General features: G+C 42.6%; 1 protein-coding gene across 1 annotated transcript in view; it reads right to left on the reverse strand.

Annotated features, from left to right (window-relative positions):
* Positions 1-10,932, reverse strand: part of BTBD2 (BTB domain containing 2) — a 73,029-nt gene that overhangs the window by 61,249 nt on the left and 848 nt on the right. The window lies entirely within an intron of this gene.

Raw genomic sequence — 10,932 nt, forward strand, 5'->3', positions numbered from 1 at the left:
CACAAGGCAATTTTCCTAAAAGCAGGTTTAACTTTATCACCCCCATTCTATATATCTCCAGTGGCATCCAAAGGTCTGCACAACCTGGCACCCTTCCCCAACCTTTCCAGTCTTCTAATACCTAACTTCCTGCCATGTACTCTGATCCAGTGACACTAGCCTCCTGGCTATTCCATACACAAGACACTCCATCTTTCAGCTCTAGGTATTTTCTCTGATTGTCCCTCAAGCTTCTCATCTCTGCCTCCTGGCTTCCCTGGCTTCCTTCAAGTGCCAACTAAAATCTCACCTTCTACAGAAAGCCTCCTCTACCCTTCTTAATTCTAGGACCGTCTCCCTGTTGTGTCCTTTTTATCTTGATATAGATTGCGTGTACATGTTCACTATGTGAATTCCCCATTAGACTGTGAGCTCCTTGAGAACAGGAACTGTATTTTGCCTCTTTTTGAATCCCCAGAGCCTAACACACAGTAGGTGCTTAATAAATGCTTGATGACTGGCTGACATGGCCCAAGTACCATATGCTTTTCAAGAGATTGACTTGTAGGAGTGTGGCCCATGGGGGCAACCTATATCATTATATTGATACTTTAATAGAACTAATAAGTGCTGACATACATGAGGATTAGGGAAGCTTTGGGACAAAAGAAGAAATCAAGTTTATTTCCATACTGGTAAAGTCAGTTCACAAAATACAAACACATACATGCAAAATTTCATATTTAATATTTTAGGAGAAAATATCTCTAGGTGGCACACTGGCTAGACCACTGAACTTATAGGCAGGAAGGTACAAATAAGTACAAATCCCACCTCCAACACTTACTAGCTATGTGACCCTGGGCAAGTCACTTAACCTCTGCCTACCTGAGTTTCTTCAACTGTAAAATAGAGAGTATAATAGTATCTATCCCCCTGCCCCCCAGGGTTGCTCTAGGGACCAAATGAGATAATATTTGTAAAGCACTTAGCACAGTGATTGACACACAGTAGGCAACTGTTTCTTTCCTTCCTTTACTGAACCCCTCTTCATTATCACTCAGAATATCAGAGTTGCAAAGAACATAGTTTGGAAAAACAAAATCTTAGAAGATTTCAGGAACAACTCTCAATGTTTTACACTGAGCAAAATTTCACCCCTGCTGTTCTATGTCCCAATTTAAGTACAACTCTCTTTCCAACAGCGCATTCCTTATTAGAAGGTGGTGTGGGTTGTTGATAACTTCTTTTAAAAACGGCTTATTCATATCCTTTCAAAAGTTTTAAATACTTGATGCTATCACATCCTTACCTTTTTACTTTTCCCTAGACTTTTTATATCTAGGGTTCTATTCCAATAACTTCAATGAAACTGCTCTAAGATCACCAATTAATCCAATACAATAGCCTTTTTGAGTCTTTATCTGTTCTGATCTCTCGGCAGCATCTGGCCTTCCCTACTGACACTCCCCTTCCTTAGCCTCCAAGATGCCAAACTCTCTAGGTTTTCCTTCTGCCTCTACTCTTCTGCCTCTTCATGTTCTTTATGGCACCTTAAAATGGGTGCCTTCCAATGTTCCATCTTTGACCCTCTTCTCCATATATATTCTCTCCTCTTAATTTCTTCATTCCTCCAGCTTCGACTACCATGTTAAAAAAAAAGTGGTGCTATCTTTTCAATCTTCCTTTTACTCTCATGTACATTCAGCTACCAAGTTCTATTCAAAATATCCCTCGCCAAAAAAATTTTTAACTCTTTCACATTCTATCTCTATTCCCTCTGCTTTGAAGAATGGGAGCTTATTACCACATACCCAGATTGTGACATCTCCCTTCATGTTCTTCCTTCCTTCTTCAACTTTCTCTAATCCACTCTACATATTCCAGCCAAATTCATCTTCCTTATGCAAAAATTCAATAATGTCATTCCTCTGTCAAAAAGCTTCAGGGGCTCCCTCCCTGCTAGGGAGTACAGCTTAAACTCTTTGCCTGGCATTTAAGCCCCTCCAGTTTGTCACCACTTTTCCCATCTCACCTACTGTTATGTCCCTCTATGTTTCAGGCAAACTAAACTACTCTCTAGTCTCAGCACACACTCTATATTTTCCTACCTGTTCTTTGAATGTGGCTACCACCAATCAATCAATCAGCATTTATAAAGCACCTACTATGTGCCAGGCATTCTATTAAGCACTGAGGCAAAAGACAGGCCCTGCCCTCAAGGAACTTACAATTTAATGGAGAAAACATGAAAACAAATATATACAAAGCAAGCTATATACAGGATAAATAAGAAATAACAGAGAAGGCACTAGAATTAAGAGTAGTTGGGAAAGGCTTCCTGTAGAAGGTCTTAATCCTTCTTTCACATGACCAATCCTTCAAAATACTTGATCATAGGACACTCCCTTTTCTCCCCTCCCCCAACAAGTCTTCACTTCTCCAGAGTAAAAATTCCCTATTCTTACAACTGATCCTCATATCACAAGATTTCTACCTACCAGAAGAGAGTACAACAGAACTATCCAACTATCTAGTCCTATACAATATACCCAACCCTCACTAAGTCAAAAATTGCATTCATCTGTGAAATAAGGGCATCAGACTAAATGATCTCTTAGGTTCCTTACACCTCTAAAATCTATGACTGACCCTTCATGCTCAAACCCCATACCTAGTAAGCAAATCTTACTGGTTCTTCCTTAACAAAGTCTCCCAAATTCATTCCTACTTTCACCACAGTTAGCATTCCCCTTTGTAAATCTTAAAGGGCTATATAAATACCAGCTCTAATCATCTTCATGACTTTATTATTATTGTTGTTATCTAGCCTGAACTACTATAATGGCCCCTCCCAGCTGGTTATCTTGTCGTCAGTTCCCTCAGTCAGCACAGCACTACCAGTTTACTCTTCCTATACCCATTACTTTGATCTCACTACTCCACCCAATTTTTAGGTCCAAGTTCCTTAACCGAACATTCAAGACCCACCACAACCTGGACCCAACCTACTTTGGCAGCTTTTTTTCCCAATAATTTGGCCAAACAAAATTATTCACAATGTCTCATACACAGCTTAGGCTTCCTTACCTCTGTGCTTTTGGCAATCCTGCCTTCCCCTTCCTTGAATATCCAATTTATAATGTCCAGGCCAAATGGTACTTCTTTCATAAAGTCTTTCCCAATATCCTCTGCTGATAAGAGTTTCCCCTACCACCCTCAAATTCTTATGTTTTCTTTATAGCAGTCTTCAGGACTTTATCACAAACTGACATAGATTATAATTATGTGTACGCCAATAAATGTTTGTTTTTTAACTGACTGATCTCCCCAGCTAGACTGTAAAAAGTCTGTGTCTCATTCATTTTTTCAACTCCCTCTAGTGGTGCCTTATACCCTACAAGCATTGTTAAGCCAATTATCACCTGAGTACCATTCCAATGAGTACTAGTTATACAGATAAGCATCTCCAAAAATATCTCCTTATATACTAGACCCTAGAAGCAGCATAACTTAGCATATACGGAACCAGTCTTTAAGTCAGAAAGACACACATACAGGCTGTGTGACTACTGCCAAATCACAACCTCTCAGAGCTCTAAACCAGTGAAGTCAAACTCAAAAGAGGGAGCCATTGATTCACACATAAGGATGCCTGCTGGTTACATACTGACTTAGTTTTAAGATTTAGTATGATCTGTGTTTTGCTGTAGTTTTATTTTTCCCAATTATATCTTAATCTGGTTCCGGCACACTTGGGAATGTTGCTTAATTCAGATTTCAAAACCACACTAGTTCATGGCTCCCTGGGTGACCTGTCCTATTCTGCCTCCTCTCCTCCAACTACTGAGTTCCTCTCTGATGAAGCACAAGTCAGTCATGCCCACTTCAAACCCACAATTCCCCAGAATATTTCCCCACCTTGCCCCAGGTTTCTAGCCAAGTACCTTTCCCCATTCTCCCTTTCAGCTCTTTTACGTGAAGTCTTCTGCTACTTGACTGTAAGTTCCCTGAGGACACTCTTTTTGCTTGTTTCTGTATTCTTAGCACAGTGCTGGACATGAAGTAAGGGTTTAATAAATTCATTCTTTCACTCTCTGTCTCCCTCCCCTCTTTTCTTTCCCTCTCCCTCCATGGGACTTAATGATAATTAGTATGACCTTATGGTCCCTGATGATTCACTACTTTACACTAAAGAGGAACTTAATTGGCTTCATCTGAGTGGCATGAATGACCTTTTGGCTCTCCCATAAATTTCATCCCATGAAACAATTTGGTCAGACCCTGAAGCCTCTAAGGCCATCTACTACATTCTGGTCATTTCTCTCCCTCCCCCTACCTAAGTGCTGACCCACAACTGCTTCAGGGAATTTCCTCAAGATGAGTTTCCTGCCCTAATAAAGTCACAGGTCTAGTTCCCCTCACTAAACATCAGCAATTTTATACAAGTTATACTGAGTTCTCTATTATATTATTTATAATTATTATAATATTTATTTTATTATTATGCTAAGTTCATTATCATCCTTCACCATTCCAAGTGTCAAACATGATTCTTGATATGAATTCTATCCCAATAATAAGCTTCACACATTCTTCTTGTTCAAAAAGACTTTCTGTCTTGAAGCAGCCAACAGAGCAAAAAACACAGTACAAGGTCTCTATCTGCTCTCCATCTCTGACCCTACAGACTCAGAGGCCCAGCTGGGACTTATGGAAAAAATGTTCATAATATGCTACCTGAAGAGATAACTGAGAGATGAATGTACTTTGTATACTTCAAGTCCTCCATAAAGGCAAATTATTTGCACTGTCATTGTACAGAACTTTCAACAATGAAAATTATTATGAAAATTAGAAGTGTTGGGAGCAGCTAGGTGACACAGTGAATAGAGCACCAGCCCTGAAGTCAGGAGGACCTGAGTTCAAATGCGGCCTCAGACACTTAACACAAAAACTAGCCATGTGACCTTGAGCAAGTCACTTAACCCCAATTGCCCTCCCCCCAAAAAAGCCCCCCCAAAAAAAAAATTAGAAGTGTTCTAGTACATTGTATTTCTACTAAAACAAAAAATGGCCTGATTATGCATGTCAATTTCTCTGTGCTTTTACTAAATTTCAAGATTTCATTTCAAGGTAATGCCATCTGAAAATCATGTGACTTAGTTAACAAGTAATTCAAAATCACTGTTATCCTTTGCTAAAGGACTTTTTAAAATTGTTAAGTTTAGGGCTCTGAAATTACACTATTTAATAACAACCATTTGTAAATTATTTTGCAGTTGATTTGGAGATACACTGTCCAAATCCAATTACTGACAAATATGTTAAGTAAATTTTTAAAAATACATTTTTTGCCATCCAGAATATACTAAGTAAAATATGCAAAATGGTAGGAGACAAAAGAGCAGAGGTCATTAAATCTCCAGTGAGGGGCGGCTAGGTGGTGAAGTGAATAGAGCACCGGCCCTGGAGTCAGGAGGACCTGAGTTCAAATCCAGCCTCAGACACTTAACTAGCTGTGTGACTTTGGACAAGTCACTTAACTCCAACTGCCCTGCCTTCCCCCCTCCAAAAAATAAAATCTCCAACTTGTAAAAGCACAACAAATCATAGCATTAGAGATCACTAGTTCAAACTCCTAGTTTTATAAATGATGAAATTGAGACCCAGAGGAAACAAGCCACTTCCCCAAAGTCCCACAGCAAATTAATGGCAGCCAGGATCAGAACCCAGGTTCGCTGACTCACAGTAGTAGCATTCTTTCCACTATACCAAGATGCCTCTAAATACAGCTGAAATAGTACTCATTATTCCTTTGGTGAATGCAACAATACAGAATGAACAGAGCCAGAGTTTTCAGAGGAAGAAATTAAAGATATTTATAAACATATGAAAAAATGCTCTAAATCACTATTGATTAGAGAAATGCAAATCAAAACAACTCTGAGGTACCACATCTCACCAGTCAGCTTGGCTAAGACAACAAAACAGGAAAATGACAAATGCTGGAGAGGATGTGGACAAATTGGAACACTACTGCATTGCTGGTGGAGGTGTGAACTGATCCAGCCATTCTGGAGATCAATCTGGAATTATGCCCAAAGGCCTATAAATAATTTCTCATACCCTTTGACCCAGCAATACCACTTCTAGGGTTGTATCCCAAAGAGATCATAGAAGTGGGAAAAAGACCCATATGTACAAAAATATTTATAGCAGCTCTTTTTGTGGTGGCAAAGAATTGGAAATTAAGGGGGTGCCCATCAATTGGGGAATGGCTGAACAAGTTGTGGTATATGCATGAATACTATTGTGCTATAAGAAATGAGGAGGACTTCATATTTACCTGGAGAGGCTTATACGAACTGATGCTGAATGAGAAGAGTAGAGCCAGGAGGAATTTGTACACAATTACAGACACAACATATGTGTGACAACCAACTTTGATAAACTGGACTCTTCTCAGCAATCCAGAATCATAAGTCAACCCCAAAAGACTCATGATAGAGATGTTTACATCCAGAGAAAGAATTGAGTTTGAACCCAGACTGAAGCAAACTACCTGCCCTTTTTCTTTGTCTTGTTTGGTTTTGTTTCCTCTTTCCCATTCTTCATTCCATCTGATTCAATCCTTCTTTATAACCTAATGCCTAATGTGAAAGTATCTGCAGATACTATACTTGATTGTATGCCGCCATGGGGGGGAGGAATGGGGGGAGGAAGAGAAAACTTGAAACTCAAGGAATTGTGGTAATGAATCTCGTAAACTAAAAGTAAACAAATTGATAAAGAGAAAAAAAAAGAATGAACAGAGCCAGAAGGCAGTACTAAAATCACTGATGAGACAGCTGTTCTTGGCCCTGTGCATCCACAACCTATAGGTATCATACTTTGCTCTTTAGTAGTTATTAAAGCACATCTCCTCTACTTTGAATAGCTATACTGCACTCCTGGTACAATGCTGGCAACTTCACATTCCACTCTGAGGACCTCCTCCCTCTCCCCTCCCCTCCAACTCAGAAAGGAATCAATGTGAAGCCTATGGTTTCAAACACAGGAAGACTTAATTGGCCTCCATTATCATTAACAGTTACCATATGCCTTCTCATCTTCATCAATGTCATCAACCCCTTTCTTCTAAAAAAAACAACCAGGTTAATGGATAAAAATTCCATTTCAGAGGCCCATCTAACAGTCCATACTGGATCTATGGGAGAAGTTGCAGAAACATCAATTCAAGCTGATCACACTTCTAGAGCAACAAGAGAAGTCCTGGGGAAGAAGAGGCAGCACCAAGTAGCAGAAAAAGTACCAGTCTGGGGACTGGAGGCCCTGTGGGCCAACATCTGCCTCAAGGAGCTAACTGGTTCTTCTGCCTCCAAATCCAGTGCTCTTCCCATTACGCTGTGCAACGTGGCCTTACTCTTGAAAGTCCCTTGTCTCTTAACAACACACAAGCAAAAAGGTATTTGAGGCCCTAAAGAAGGGTGCCTAACTTCAAGAAACAATAGCGCTTATCAGGAATGACAATAAAGAATCTGACAAAGTCCAACATACAAAAAAATACCTATACAAAGATCCCCGGGGAGATGAAAACGATTCGGCAGAAGGCAAGAAAGCTACAGAAAAGTACACAGGTAAGGGGAAACAGGAATACTTGGGTTGAAAGCACAACAGAAAATTTTAGCTGGCATGCAGGGAGGGCACAGCAATCTTCTGAGGGGAGAACTAAAGATTATCAAACTGCAAATATACCAGTCAGTCAACATTCACTGATCACCTCCTATAAAGGATCACAGGATTTAAGCTGAAAGGGACCTGTAAACACAACAAGGTTTATTTTCTACTGTTATTGTCTTCTTTTTCCCTACTAAGTCATGATATTTCTGACTTCTTCCCTTTCAGGCCTCACTGCTTACGTGTAAACCTTGAGGGGCAGGGGCCATTTATGCCATAAATTCCTTTTCATATTCTCTGAGGTGCCCAACATTTATGAATTTATGAAATCTCCTGAACTAAAAATGCCTCACCTCTAAAGTCTTTCCTATCCATCCCAGGCTTGGCAAATAGGAGGTGTTTGTTTAATTGCATCACCCTTCTCCTCCTCATTTCAGTAATTAAATTATTTGCCCAAAGTCACACAGCTATTAAGTACCAAGTACTAATTCAAACTTGAGTCTTCGGACTTTAAATTCAGATCAAATGAGATAATATCTATAAAGTCCTTAGTACAGTGCCTGGAACATAGAAGTTAATTTTAAATGCCTGTTTCTTTCCTTCCTCCCCTAATCCAAGTGACTATACAAGAGACTGTGCTAGTTGCCATTTTCATGGGTCACTGACCTTACACAATTTGATTGGGGAAAGAGACTGTCTTATATTAAAATAATTATACAAAGGAATAAGTGATGAGTCTCAAACTAATAGCATAAATCCTAAGTGCTGCATTTCAGAATGGGGAACCACTACATTTCCCTGATTTACCTTGGTCAAGAAATGGGTAGGATGGTGAAGAAAGACCTCCCAGAGAAGGTAAGGTATTTGCAGTTCAACCAAGTATTCGTTTCATAACTACCACATGCTTGACACCAAATACAAAAGGAGTATGGCCATGATCTCTGCCTTCAAAAAGTTTAAATGCATATATGTACAGTAAGGACTGTAATACAAGAAGGTAGGAAAGGGAAGCTGTCTCAAGTATCTACTTACTATCCTATACAGTAACCAAATGACCAAGAGATATTTACTACCTACTATCCATATAAAGGATAGGAGATGTAGCTGGAGAAGGGAGGAAACTGATGCGAAAACACTAATGGGTTAGGGAAGAGAGGGGAGTTAAAGGAGGGGAGCTAGAATTTACCCACTGCTTCCTTTGCTCTTTTTGAGACTGTTTAAGAATTAAGGATTCAAGGTGAAATCAAATCACAGAGCCCTTAGAGAGCACTTGGTTCAACCCAGTCGATCTACAAACAGAAAAACTGAGGTCCGGAGATGGGAAGTAACTGGGGAGGGGGTGTTTTAAGGGGAAGAAAGGGGAGAATAGAACTGATAGAAAGCATCCCAATTCTAAAAGGGAACTGTGAGTAAAGAGAAGGTATGAACCCTGTGGGTGAACGGAGAGCCTCAGAGACACAAAAGCAACTCTCCCCCTATGAGGGTGTAAGAGACCGCCACTGACATCAATGGGGGAAAGGAGGCCCACACCTGACAAACGGGGCAAGGGGAGGATTTAGGGGCTGACATCCTAAAGACAGGAAGGTATATTCTAAAAAGTGGTTGAGGGTTGAGAAATAAGGGAAAAAGTATCAGAGGAAGGGGGTTTAGGAGCAACTGAGAATAATAGACTCCAAAAGGGGACCAGGGGTACCTGGGAAAAGAGAGTAGTAGACGGTTTGATCTAAAAGGAACAGTAGAGATCAAGGACCATAGAGAGGTTTATCTGCATAAAGGAAAGGGCAATCATTGGGGAGGGGCCTGGTTTGGGGAGCCTGGAGAGGAAAGGCAACAAGAGATCTGGGAGTAGTGCCAGGGAGAGAGCCATTATTATCCTGATAACTGGAGGTTCCCTCTGTAGCTGTCTGAGGACTGCCCCTCTTTTTCTCTGCAGGGCTACTACAGTGGGGGAGTTTCAAAGGAGGGGCCATCATCATCACCCTCATCACTAGAGGCTCCCTTTGTGGACTTCCCAAGACTGCCCTGCCCAGCTTTTTCCCTGCAGGGGAAAACGGGGGGGGGGGGGGAGTGTGTGTGTGGGGGCAAGGAGAATATAGTAGTTGGGAGCTTCTAACCAATAGACTTCATCATCACCCTCATCACTGGAGGCTTCGTCAGTGGCTCTTTGAGGACTGCCTGGCTTTTTCTCTGCAGGGTGGCTAGGGTGGGGTAGCATGGGTTGGGAGGGGGAGAGAGTTCAGATAAGGGGACATCTTCATTATCCTCCTAACTGGACATGGCTTCTGTATCTCTCTGAGGACTCATGACCATCCTCCTCCTGTCTTGGGGTGGTGCTGCTCTCTGAGGAGATGCCTAGCTTTTTTTTCTTTCAGGGGTGCTGGGATTGAGGAGGAAGGACAGAAGGAGGGGTTTCAGATGGGGACCATCTCAATCAGCCCCTTGTCTATGGGAGCCCTCCTTAATTCTCCAGGGCCGACCAGATCTTTCTTTGCAGAGAGGCTGGGGGAACAATAGGGGGAGGGTGGTGTTGGATGGAGGCCATCCCCATCTTCTCCCTATCTGGGGGCGCCCTCCCCGACACTCCTGTGGCAGCCCATTCTTTCTTCTCAGAGGAGTTGGGGGTACAATGGGAAAGGGGATTCAGAAGGAGGCCATGCTCATCCTGGGGAGCAGGGGAGGTCAGAAGGAGGCTATGTCCACTGCAGGGGGAGGTTCGAAAGGGGGCCGTACCCATCCTCCCCCAGGTATTTCAGAAGGGGACCATCCTCATTCTGAGGCAGGAGGCTGTGCCCACCCTCCATTGGGGGAGGGGGTTTGGATGGGGACCATCCCCATCCTCCATGGAGGGTTCAGATCTGGGCGTACCCATCCTCCATTGGGGAAGAGGGTTAGGATGGGGACCATGCCCATCCTGGGGGAGGGGGGGTTCGGAAGGAAGCCGAGTCCATCCTCCATTGGGGGGAGTTGGGAAGGCAGCCGTGCCCACCCTCTATTGGGGGAGGGGGCTTGGATGGGGACCATCCCCATCCGGGGGGGGGGGGATCGGAAGGAGGCCATGCCCATCCTCCACTGAGGGAGGGTGTTCAGATGGGGACCATCCCCATCCTCCATGGGGAGGGGAGGTTCACAACGGGGCCGTGCCCACCTTCCATTGGGGAAGAGGGTTCGGATGGGGACCATGCCCATCCTGGGGGAGGGGGGGTTCTGATGGAGGCCGTGCCCATCCTCCATTGGGGGGGTTCGGAAGACGGCCGTGCCCATCCTCCATTGGGG

Source organism: Petaurus breviceps, unplaced genomic scaffold, assembly GCF_028583685.1.
Source record: "Petaurus breviceps papuanus isolate PSGF00001 unplaced genomic scaffold, PetGlider_PUasm1.0 108, whole genome shotgun sequence".
Lineage (NCBI taxonomy): Eukaryota > Metazoa > Chordata > Mammalia > Diprotodontia > Petauridae > Petaurus > Petaurus breviceps.